General features: G+C 39.9%; 1 protein-coding gene across 1 annotated transcript in view; it reads right to left on the bottom strand.

Moving 5' to 3' along the window:
- Positions 1 to 1,364: 1,364 nt before the first annotated feature.
- Positions 1,365 to 11,513, bottom strand: part of LOC120033347 — a 47,545-nt gene continuing 37,396 nt past the window's right edge. Inside the window, exon 12 of the mRNA XM_038979645.1 lies at positions 1,365 to 1,601. The gene's annotated coding sequence lies outside the window, so the exon portion shown is untranslated. The remainder of the gene's footprint in view (positions 1,602 to 11,513) is intronic.

Genomic DNA, 11,513 nt, shown 5'->3' with positions numbered 1-11,513 from the left:
TCGGACGCGTCCACCTCCACTATGAACGCCAAAGAGGGATCTGGATGAGCCAGCACGGGAGCCGAGGTAAACAGAGCCTTCAGGTGACCAAAAGCCCTGTCCGCCTCAGCCGACCACTGCAGTCGCACCGGTCCCCCCTTCAGCAGTGAGGTAATGGGAGCCGCTACCTGACCAAAACCCAGGATAAACCTCCGGTAGTAGTTGGCAAACCCTAGAAACCACTGCACTTCCTTTACCGTGGTGGGAGTCGGCCAATTACGCACGGCTGAAATGCGGTCACTCTCCATCTCCACCCCTGGGAAGGAGACGGTGTTGTTGGAATTTATAGCTTTAAAGGAATGATTACAATACTCCACTCTGAAACCATATAATTGTAGAAATTGACTAGAATCATAAAGTTATAATTAATGTGTAGTTTTAGTCAGTCAAACAATATGTCTATTATAGTGTCTTGAGCACAGACTGTCTGAGCAAGATTCGGGGCCGACCTTGGCTGGGGGCCACTGAGAGATTGGGTAGAGGACAGGGAGTGATTCTCACGGTGTTCTCACGGTCCCTAATCTTTGTCGGCTGGGTAGCAGGAGAGTGTGTGCATACCTAATGTTTGTGTGCAAATGTGTGTGCGTATGTTAGTTTGAATGTGTGTGCATGAGAAGCCAGTATAAAATGAATTGTCTTGTACAACAGGGGAGTGCTCTCGTAAATAAACTTTCTGACTATCGTAGCTGGGCCTCCGTATGATTCATTTCAACCAGTTTCTTACAATCCTGGGTTTCAGACTGAGTAGTTCATTGAATTGGGTTTATGAACATTGAGAACATAATTCTCGTAACAGACGGACTGTTGGAAGAAGACATTTCTCAGTTGAAATAGCCGAAACCACTAATTTGAAGGGAATCCACTACTACTTTTGTATATATAGTGTATGTTGACACTGGTATTGTTCTTGTATTGTGCTGGAGAAAATGAAAATGAGGTTGAAAAGTGGTGGAGTTGCTCTTTAAGGATTTGATTGAATAAGGAACTTAATTTTAAGGCATATTTCATGCTCTAGCCTCCGTTTGGTGTTTACAGCCACCTTGACTTCAACAACCCAACCAGGGGACATGTCCCAGAACGCAATATTTTGTTCAAATGCCTTTTCCCTCACTTTTGAGCTCAGCTTTGTCATTGAACTATTGCAAAAAGTGAAGCCTTTGTATGCCTGTTACAAACTCCTCAAAAAGAGAAAGCTATCCGTATTGAGTTTGTGGCTAGCAAGTTTTTCTTGCGTCAAGCAACCCGGATTACCCCCCACTGTTTGCTACACTGGTGTCAGAAGTATGATGCATGTGTAAACTAGCAGTGATGATGAGATCCACAGATCCTGTTTCTTCTTTATTATTTTCCATTCATTTTGATGAGCATGTTTAATATTGTCCCCAATTTCTATACATTACAACTGCAAGTGCTCTTAACATCAAAAGTAAATACTTTTTCTTAAATATGTAATGGAATTAAAGATGTAATCCATAAAAACAATTAACATGTCTTCATTGTTGGTACAAAAGTGGAACTGATTTCATCACATCTGGAACGAGGTCTAGAAGAGGGACGTGGATCTTGAAAAGATTAGAAAACATGAAACACAAAATCTTAATGGTCCTGATTTGACCTGTGATGGTTACTCTAATTATAATGACCACATGAATGACAACCTACTTTGAACCTACTGGAACCTAATTATTGTTCCAGAAGCGCCGCTTCACATTTGAAAGCCATGTACAGAGGTAGCTGTAGACTGAAGACCCTGCCGGCTGGAAAGAGAATAATGACTTGTGTGAGATCCACAGCAGTACTGACTCTTGTTTAACAGCTCCATTATGACAGACACCATCCATAAATTTGACTTCTATTTTTATTTTAAAAATGTATGTGTCTCCCTGAAGAGACAGCTCCATTCATTATTTTATTTCAATTGACTGATTTCCTTATATGAACTATAAACTCAGTAAAATCTTTGAAATTGTTGCATGTTGCGTTTATATTTTTGTTCATTATAGTAGTTGATGATGTATAGTTACTTTTAAATTTGCAATGATTTGACATACCATGACAATGTTTACAATCCAAGCTAGAAAGCCACGATTTCTTGCCTGTAAAAAAAGGAGAGGAACAATGAGTAAATCAAATACAGAGATACTGTATTTAAAATGATGATTAATTGACATCATACCATGTCAAGCTTCTGCCTAATCTGTTTGACTGCTGCATCATTGTGAGGACAGTTCAGTAGTCCTCTCTGGCTCTCATGGAACAGACAGTCCACTGTGAGTATTACATCACTTCTGGTCACTAGTCTGCTGCTGTCAGGTACAGTGTAGTCTGGGTTGAAGGTGTGATGCAGCACTACCAGAATGACATCTTTACCAGCTGTCAAGAGAGTGAATAAAACTCTCAAATAAACAATTAAGTATTGTCATTTATGCTGTTGGTACATTTTGAGGAAATCTGGTAGAGAAGGAAATAACATTGCTTGGGACGTCATATTTGGGATGAGTTACTGTACTTTGAATCTGTGGCAGTGCTGCTTCAATATCAGTCCCGGCGCGGGAGACGATGGGACAGAAAGCCATGATGACATCACTCTCCACTGGCGACTTCACTTCCGTAAAACATCTTGTGGTGTTGTTGAGTTGACTCATAAACTGAATATGAGAATCCAAAGTATTGCCAGTCTCAACTGTGTAGTATTTCATCTCGTGAGTCACTTAGACAAGAAAGAGAAATCAAAAAGGTCATTGATAAAAGTATTCATGTTTTTGTTAATTGACACAATGGATATTTGGTTCATACTTCAGACAGATATAAGAGTACTGTTGGTTTAACCATTTACTTGATAGTTCACCCCTTCATCAAAATATAAAATGACACAAAAAAAACCTGTTGAAAATTACCTTTGCGTTCAATCATGGATCTAAAGGAAGTGAATGAACAGACAAATGGGTTTATTAGATAGATACATTCAGGATAGGCAAACTACAACCAGTGTACAAACCATGAAGATAAAATATATTTCTCTACAGTGCAAACTGTGTACAGCAGCGTGAGGAAATTCCACATTCTAAACATGTACTTTTTTCCTCTAATCTTTCACAATATCCAGCTGTAGAGTACTTTACCACCTCAGTCCTTCCACTGGACAACATGATTTATTGGAATTAGAAAGTGAAAGCAATGTGTTATTGTAAATGTACTTACTGCCTCTGTTCTATTCTACATTCATAGAATTACTCATTTAAAAAACATTCCATTAAATTCTGCACTACCAGTTTCCACTTAACCATCTGTACTGTTGTATTCCTGTTGTAGACATAGAATATTAAATGATCACAAAACCTTTCATGACACCCACCCAACTGTAAATGATAGTTATGGTATTCATATTGAACAGGAATTTTAAATTAAATTAAATTAGGAAAGTAGACTTACCCTGCAGTTATGGGATTCTTTTCTGTTGACTGTATTGCAGTTGTGGCTTGAAGTGATCTGTTCTAAGAGCAAAGAGAACGTGAGACTAAACAGCATGAGATAATAAGGGGAGGGGGCAATTTTTTGAAAGAGAAAGTGAAACTTTGATAAGGCGAGTAGGGATTTCTTTCTTAAAATCAGAATGCTGAGTTTACACAGGCAGCTGCTTTCTGATTTTTCTTCCACTAATTGGTCTTTTGACCAATCACATCAGATCTTTTCACAACAGATCTTTTTCAGAGCTGATCTGAAAAAAAAACATCAGAATTGGGCTGCCTGTATAAAGCAACCATCTAGGCGATCTATAGTTCAAACAACAAAGTGGGCACCACTGATTTGGTAAACAGCTGAAGGATGGGTCAGGAAAATTTTTACCACACTCACATTTATAGACAGAGCTATGGATGCACCACCATCCATGATATCAGAATTATAGTTTTAGCCATGGTTTGAAGCTATATAGTGTTTGTTTACAATTACACATTTAAAAACAATGGAATAAAACAAGTTTATATTTTGGGTTCTGATGGGGTTGACAGTTGACGTAATCTCACAGTGCAATTAGAATTTATAGTCTTTAAGAATCAATGGGTGTATATATAATTAATTCAAAAGTCCAGAAATTTATGTAGCAATAGCAGATTGCCACTTTAATAAGGTGCATAACAGTAGTTAGACCAAGTACAATTTTAATTTGTTTGCTTGCCTCAATTACTTAAAAATCTGTCTTCTCGTCCCCTTCACCTGCACTGATTGGAAAAACTTGACAGGTGAAACAACATGGTGGAAGCTCGTCTTTAGTCCATTGACTTATGTATCCCCGCACATTGACTCGGTACCGGCAGTGGTGGGAAAAGTACCCAATTGTCATACTTGAGTGAAAGTAAAGATAGAAAATGACTTAAGTAAATTTAAAAGTCTCCCATTTAAATCTACTTGAGTAAAAGTCTAAAAGTATCTGGTTTTAAATATACTTAAAAATCAAAAGTAAATGTAATTACTAAAATATACTTAAGTATCAAAAGTATAAATTATTTTTAATTTGTTATATTAAGCTAACCAGATGACACCATTTTTTAAATTTTTTAAATTTACGTATAGCCAGAGGTACACTCTATCTGCCGCTGACTGGATGTTTTTGTTTGTGGAACCGTTCATTCTAGGTACACCCTAAACACTGTAATGCTTGAAAAGCCCAGGAGGCCAGCCGTTTGTGAGATACTAGAACCGGTGTGCCTGGCCCCTACGGTCATATCACGCTCAAAGTGGCTTATGTCACTCGTAGTTTTTGATTACAGTTTTTCCCAGATGTTTACACACTAAAATTGGAACTTGAAACGCAATCACTGAAACCTAAAACTCATGTACCAAATCCCTAAACCAAATCTGCAAAATTGCAAGCACAATTCCTGCTTTACACTCAATTCTATGTCACACTTTTTGCAAAACACTACACGCAGTTCTCTACATTAGGCACAGCATTCAAAATGAAAATCTCTTTAGTCCCTTTGGAAAGTAACGCCAATCACAATGCCAAGCTCTATACACCAATTGGCAACACCCACTCCTCACAGGTGTAAACACTAGTTGCTGAATTGTTCACTTTTATAGTGCTAAAGCTCTGATTTCAAAGGCCACAGATGAGCTCTCCTGTTTTGGAGGAAAATGGAAGTCAATGGTGAAGCAAGAGCTAGAGGTGAAGGAGGAAGAGGAGAACTATGATGAGGAAGGACAGTTGTCTCAGATGAGATCAGGGCCACATTGGTTGACCATGTGCTCAACCATGGATTGAGTATAAGGGAGGCTGGGCAGAGTTCATCTATCATCCGTACATTCAGGAATGACAACCGGTAAGTTACCTACCATCTACACTATGCTCTTTATGTATGTATACTGCAGTCAAACATATCAGTAGGCCTATGTTACTCAGTGATTGATGGCCAATGTTACAGTAATATTATTTCATATTGAAAGAAAATTGATTATTTTAGCTTACTGTAACCAATCATATATTTGTGGATCTTCTGCAGAACTGAGAGACGACCAGGCCATGGTGGAAGACACCGGCTGTTCACACCAGAACAGGAGACTGCTATTGTAAACATGGTGGTGGTAAGCAATACCATTACACTACGAGAAATCCAGATCCACATAATTGCAGACAACCCAATATTCAATAACCTTCACCAGGTGGTCTTGTCTACATTGGACCGTGCATTTCAGTGCAACTGAATCTGGATGAAACAGATGTACAGGGTGCCATTTGAGCAAAACTCAGAGGGTTAAAGAACAGCGCTATGAAAATGTGCAAGGAAGTACTATACTGTGAATTTACTATCATATCAGCACTGTATAGTGTGGTTAATTTCTTTACTATTAAATGAGAGAAATGTATCACATGTCAGAGTTACACTTAAACTAAATTTTGAATGACTTATTAATACGGGAGCAAGTCAATACAACACACACATATAAAGTGAATTGATTGAGTGCTCTATGATAATGAGGGGTGGTCGACGATTCCTTGAGAGCCCCGAGACAAAAGTACAAAGGTCTTTTTATAGCCACCTCCCACCTTTCAACCTACATGACGAACAACAGATGTATAGAATGGGTCACAAGGTTAAGATTTGTATGAAAGATACCTATAATTCATAGAAGACAGTATCTTCTGTGTCAACAGTCTTCCTTGTGTAGAGACTAGTGTCTGGCCCCCCGACTCCATACTGGAGGCATGTCTCCCTGGTACCGTATAAAACAGAAACATTAACTCATGCTCTTTAGCTTTTATCACCCAAAAGACATCGTAAATCTTCTGTCAGTGTTATCTCCCAGAGGCCCATCCTCAGAACACACACAATAGTTATAAGAATCCTCTTATGTTGCATATAACAACCATTTGATGCAATAAAAGTATTATAACATCTTGCAATTTTCCACCATAATAGACACATTACAGTACTGTAATCCAGTGTATTGTGCCTCACCATACTGACTGCTCTAGGTCTATGTCACATTGTCTTGTTATCTGGTTCAGAGAGTCTTGGAGCTGGATGCCGCTGCAATTCAGCACGTTTATATTTACATTGAGGCTGGCTTCAACCTTATCACATCTGCTCCTGCTACACCCTCTGGTGTTCATCCGGTGTCATCTTGACCTGCAGTTACTCCCCCAGTACACTCTCTCTCTCCCTCTGTGTGATTGTGTGGTTGGAGACAGGTGTGCTGGAGTCAGAGCAGATCCCTACCAGCTGCAACTCGTTCCATAATAAAGACCTCTACAAATACTCAGTCCTGCCACTTCTACTCTTCCAGATTGTAATCTCTGCTCAGTCAGTTCATGCTTCTAGCCATTTATGATTATTCAAGTTCCTGTTACTCTTCTGTGCCTGTTTCCCTGCCTGACGCTGTTTATCCTCTCATTGCAGTTTACCGCTCTGTCTCTGGCTCCTGTCTCCCGTTCCACATCTCACCACCCTAATACCCTGCTCTGGATTTAGTTCACCACCACTACCTTGGATTCCCCTCCGGACCTGTATTTCCTGTTCTACTCAGCTAACTCCAACCTCAGTCTTCACATCTGGTTTTCTACAACTCATCCGAGCTTCCCCGGATCTGCACTCCTTATCTTCCTGTGTAACAATAAATATCTTGTTTCATCATCTGAGTCTGCTCTTGGGTTCCCTGTGTCGCTCCGCCTAACAAACCTAGCCAAAAGAAGGGGACGGAACATTATTGGCCACCGTGCCATTGTGAATGTCCCTGGACAGCGTGGAGGGAATATCACTGTGCAGCCGTTAGCCAGCAAGGCATCCTCCATCACCATGCCAACCTTGGTCCCTACAACACCGCCCTTATCACATTTCTGGACACAAGACATGGCATCCTCATTCCAGCCGAGCAGAAGGGTGGACCAGAGCAGCCCAGGTATGTTGTCATCTGGGACAACGTGAGTTTCCACCGGGATGCTCTGGTCCGCAACTTGTTCATCAACCACCCACAACTTATTGTTCTATACCTCCCATATTCCTGAACCCATTTTAATAGTTTTTTCCGGCATTGCAATGGAAGGCGTATGACCGCCATCCCCTCGCACGCATGCCTCTTCTCCAGTTAATGGAGGATGCATGTGGTGAAGTTGATGTGGTGGCTGGATCCGTCACTCCAGAATCTTTCCCCGCTGTTTAGCCAGGGAGAACATCGCTTGTGATGTAGATGAGGTGCTGTGGCCAGACCAAAATAGGAGGCAGGATGCAGCCTGTCTTTTTTCGTTTTTGAAAGAATGAGTCACTTTCATATCTTTTTTGTACAGAAAACCATTTATCTTACTGAATGTTATTCCTGTTTTTTTTCCTGTTGGGTATGTAAAGTGTTACACACACAAAACAAGTGTTCAAAAATACTGCATTTTGGAAATAATGTTTTGTTACTGTATTGCATTTGTTTATGTACATTTGAGTAGGTATACTGTAACAGTCTTCTACAACTGGCTACAGTGTAACACTTTAAATGCAAAAGGCATACCTACTGATGGGATATTCTTAGTGTTTTGTTTTGATCACAGTGTGTTGGTAGACAGATGTCACGATCGTTTGAAGCATACTCGGACCAACGTGCAGCGTGATCTGGGTTCCACATCTTATTTATTTAAAGTAAGCGAACCACACAAGAATAAACAAAACGTGACAATGGCGTGCTAACATGCAAATAAACAAACAATATCCCACAAACACCAGTGGGAAAATAACTACTTAAATATGATCCCCAAATAGAGAGAACAATTACCTGCTGCCACCAACTTAGAAAAACTAAACTAGAACCCCACATAGAAAATAAACTAGAATTCCCCCCAGTCATGCCCTGACCTACTATACCATAGAGAAACAAAGTCTCTCTATGGTCAGGGTGTGACAACAGATCTATTCACATGACAAGTGTGTCATTTTGATGGAACAAAACATTTAGCAAATTATGCCGTTTTGAATGCAGTGTCTGCTTTTGCTAGAGATTTGTGGAGTTAAGCATTTTGTGTTTTGGGGAAATGGTCCAAAGATTCAGCAAACGTATTCTGCCCTGGAATTGCGTTCCCATGCAATACTAGTCTTCAAAAAAACTCCCAAGGCTTGACTTTTCTTGAACGAATATATTGAAAACGTTTGTTGTGAAACTACAAAATACAACAAAAAAAAACTTTAGTATTCAATTCCCATCGACATACTGTAGCTGTACATTATACATTTCACGTTTAAGTTGCATAAATGCAAAGCACGTGCCATGTATCTGGCATGATACCAAACCAGATAGCCAATTACCTTATGAGTAGCAACTAGCCAACTCCTTTCATGACACTAATGTGCAAACACCTCTGTACATGTAACGGCTTTCGTCGGTGGAAGGAGAGGACCAAAGCGCAGCGTAGTTAGTGTTCATCTTAATTTAATCAAAATCAAAAAACCAGAACACTTCAAAATACAAAACAACATAAGTGAAAAACAAAACAGTTCTATCTGGTGCAGACACACAAAGACTGAAGACAACCACACACAAAAAAAACAGAACACAGGCTACCTAAATATGGTTCCCAATCAGAGACAATGACTAACACCTGCCTCTGATTGAGAACCATATCAGGCCAAACGAGAAACCCCACATAGAAACAGAAAACATAGATCATACCCACCCAACTCACGCCCTGACCACACTAAAACAAAGAAAATACAAAAGAACTATGGTCAGAACGTGACAGTACAATAACAAAGCACATTACACTAGAAACAGTAACAAAACTACAGTATTGTATGTTTTACAATTCGTTTACATGACGCACGAGCAAACCAATGCAGCTGACGGCATACATGAAAGGCAAGGCAATTTGTGTGAGTGAATGCAACCAACTAACATTGATAAGTAAGCAATTCTATCAATTACAAGATTATCATCACTAGCTTTAGCTGCTTCTCTGCGTGCAGAACGACTACTCTACTTCCTGTTTCTGTAGCCTTACCAGAAAGCTCCACTTGGGGGCAAAAAACACCATGGAACACAATGAAAAGCCATCTTAACCACAGTAATAAAATAATATGTTACCGTCTAAATGAATGGCAGCACAAAACGCGTGTAAACAATTGTGGAAAACTATTTTTTTTAAACTCCAGTCCATGGGCTGACTTGGCTTTGCTAACTGACTGTATGACTTGGCCATGCTCAATGACTGTATATATGGCTTTGCTCAATATATCACGACTCAGGATATGACCCAGATGCAGACACATGAGGCGGATAGTTCGGTTCTCAGAATATTTAATATAACAAAGGGGCAGGTCGAGGGCAGGCATAGGTTCGTAGTCCAAGGCAGAGCCAAAAAGGGACAGAACGGCAGGCAGGCAGGCAGGTCTTAACCAGGAAGACTTGAAAACTGGAGAAAATGGGAAACATGCTGGTAAGACCTGACAAAACAAGATGAACTGGCAACAGACAAACAGAAAACACAGGTATAAATACACAGGGGATAATGGGGGAAAAAATAGGAGACACCTGGTGTGGGGTGGAGACAAGGACAAGGCAGGTGAAACAGATCAGGGTGTGACACAATGACTGAATATATGACTTGGTTTTACTCAGACTATTTATTACTTGGCTTTCCTCAATGACTAGATGATTTGTCTTAGCTCAATGACTGCATTTATGACTTGGCATGTATGACTTTGTCTCTTATTGAAGATGCCCAATCTTCAGAGATAACAATATAACGTGAAGTCAAAGATACTGGTTTCCATATGTGGCAATGCTTTTCCCTAAATGCTTATGACAAATCCAGCTCCAGAATAGCCTAATCTTTTGAAAACGGTGTAGTAAAAAACACCAGCAACAATAGATAACATTAGCTAGCTAAGGTTAGCAAGATAACTAGATAAGGTTAGCAAGATAACTAGCTAAGATTAGCGTGCTAGCTAGGTAGCTACACTAACAGCTGTCAGTTACCCATTTGTTTTTGTTTATCCACTCCACGGGAAATCACCAGTCACCACATTTCTTCCCACCCACAATTTGTGAATATGTAGTAACCATTTCATTGCGCCTTGGCATAGCTTGTACAAGTGTTTGGAACTCTTTTGGAGGAATTCCATGATTTGATGTTTTGTTTATGGAAAACCCTGCTTAGGCGCCGCTCCAGAATCTCCCATGTGTCCAATTGGGTTGAGCCTGACTGAGACAGACACAAATACCATTTAAACCCACTATAATCTTTTGAGACCTCTCTTTCAAAGCAGAATATATATTATATATAATGAAGAGATGTTCTTGTCTCCGCCCTAACAATGGGAGTCGATGTCCCAAATGTGAGAAGGCAGGAGGTCTGCTTAATAAACAGAACGTAGTATTCCCACATGGCTAGATTTTGATGGGATTGGACCCTTTCACTTCGCCTCTTCCTCTCTGTTCAAATTCACTGAGATCTCTTCTTCTAGCCATGGTAGCCAAAACAATGGGAAACTGGGCATTTCTATGCATGACCCTAAGCGCGATGTGATGTTAATTGCTTAATTAACTAAGAAACCACACCTGTGTGGAAGCACCTGTTTTCAATATGCTTTGTATCCATCATTTACTCAAGTGTTTCCTTTATTTTGGGAGTTACGTGCACGTAACAGTTCATACAAGACTATCCCTCAGTTGTTGGTGATCCTGTGTATCAGACTTCTGTATGAATGTACTCAGGCTGGATAACATTTCAGCAAAACATTATGTTACTGCTGAACACTCTTATTGAATAAAGAACTTAATTTCAAGGGCAATTCCTCCACATATTCATCATCACCAAACCAGTGGTGAAAACAGTGTGTTTCTATGATCTGTGGTTAGAAAGATAAGGCCCTAAACAATAGCTTGTCTATGACATCACAGGGTAGGATTAAAAGTTAAAAACAGTGATTTTCAAAACCTTCAGTGAGTTTCTAGCCAAAGGGAGTGTATTTTCTTGCTCCCCACATCACCGCGAATCA

Source organism: Salvelinus namaycush, chromosome 40 (assembly GCF_016432855.1).
Source record: "Salvelinus namaycush isolate Seneca chromosome 40, SaNama_1.0, whole genome shotgun sequence".
In the NCBI taxonomy this organism is placed as follows: domain Eukaryota; kingdom Metazoa; phylum Chordata; class Actinopteri; order Salmoniformes; family Salmonidae; genus Salvelinus; species Salvelinus namaycush.
Note: the sequence above shows the minus strand (reverse complement) of the source record. Positions and strands in the feature narration are given on the sequence as shown.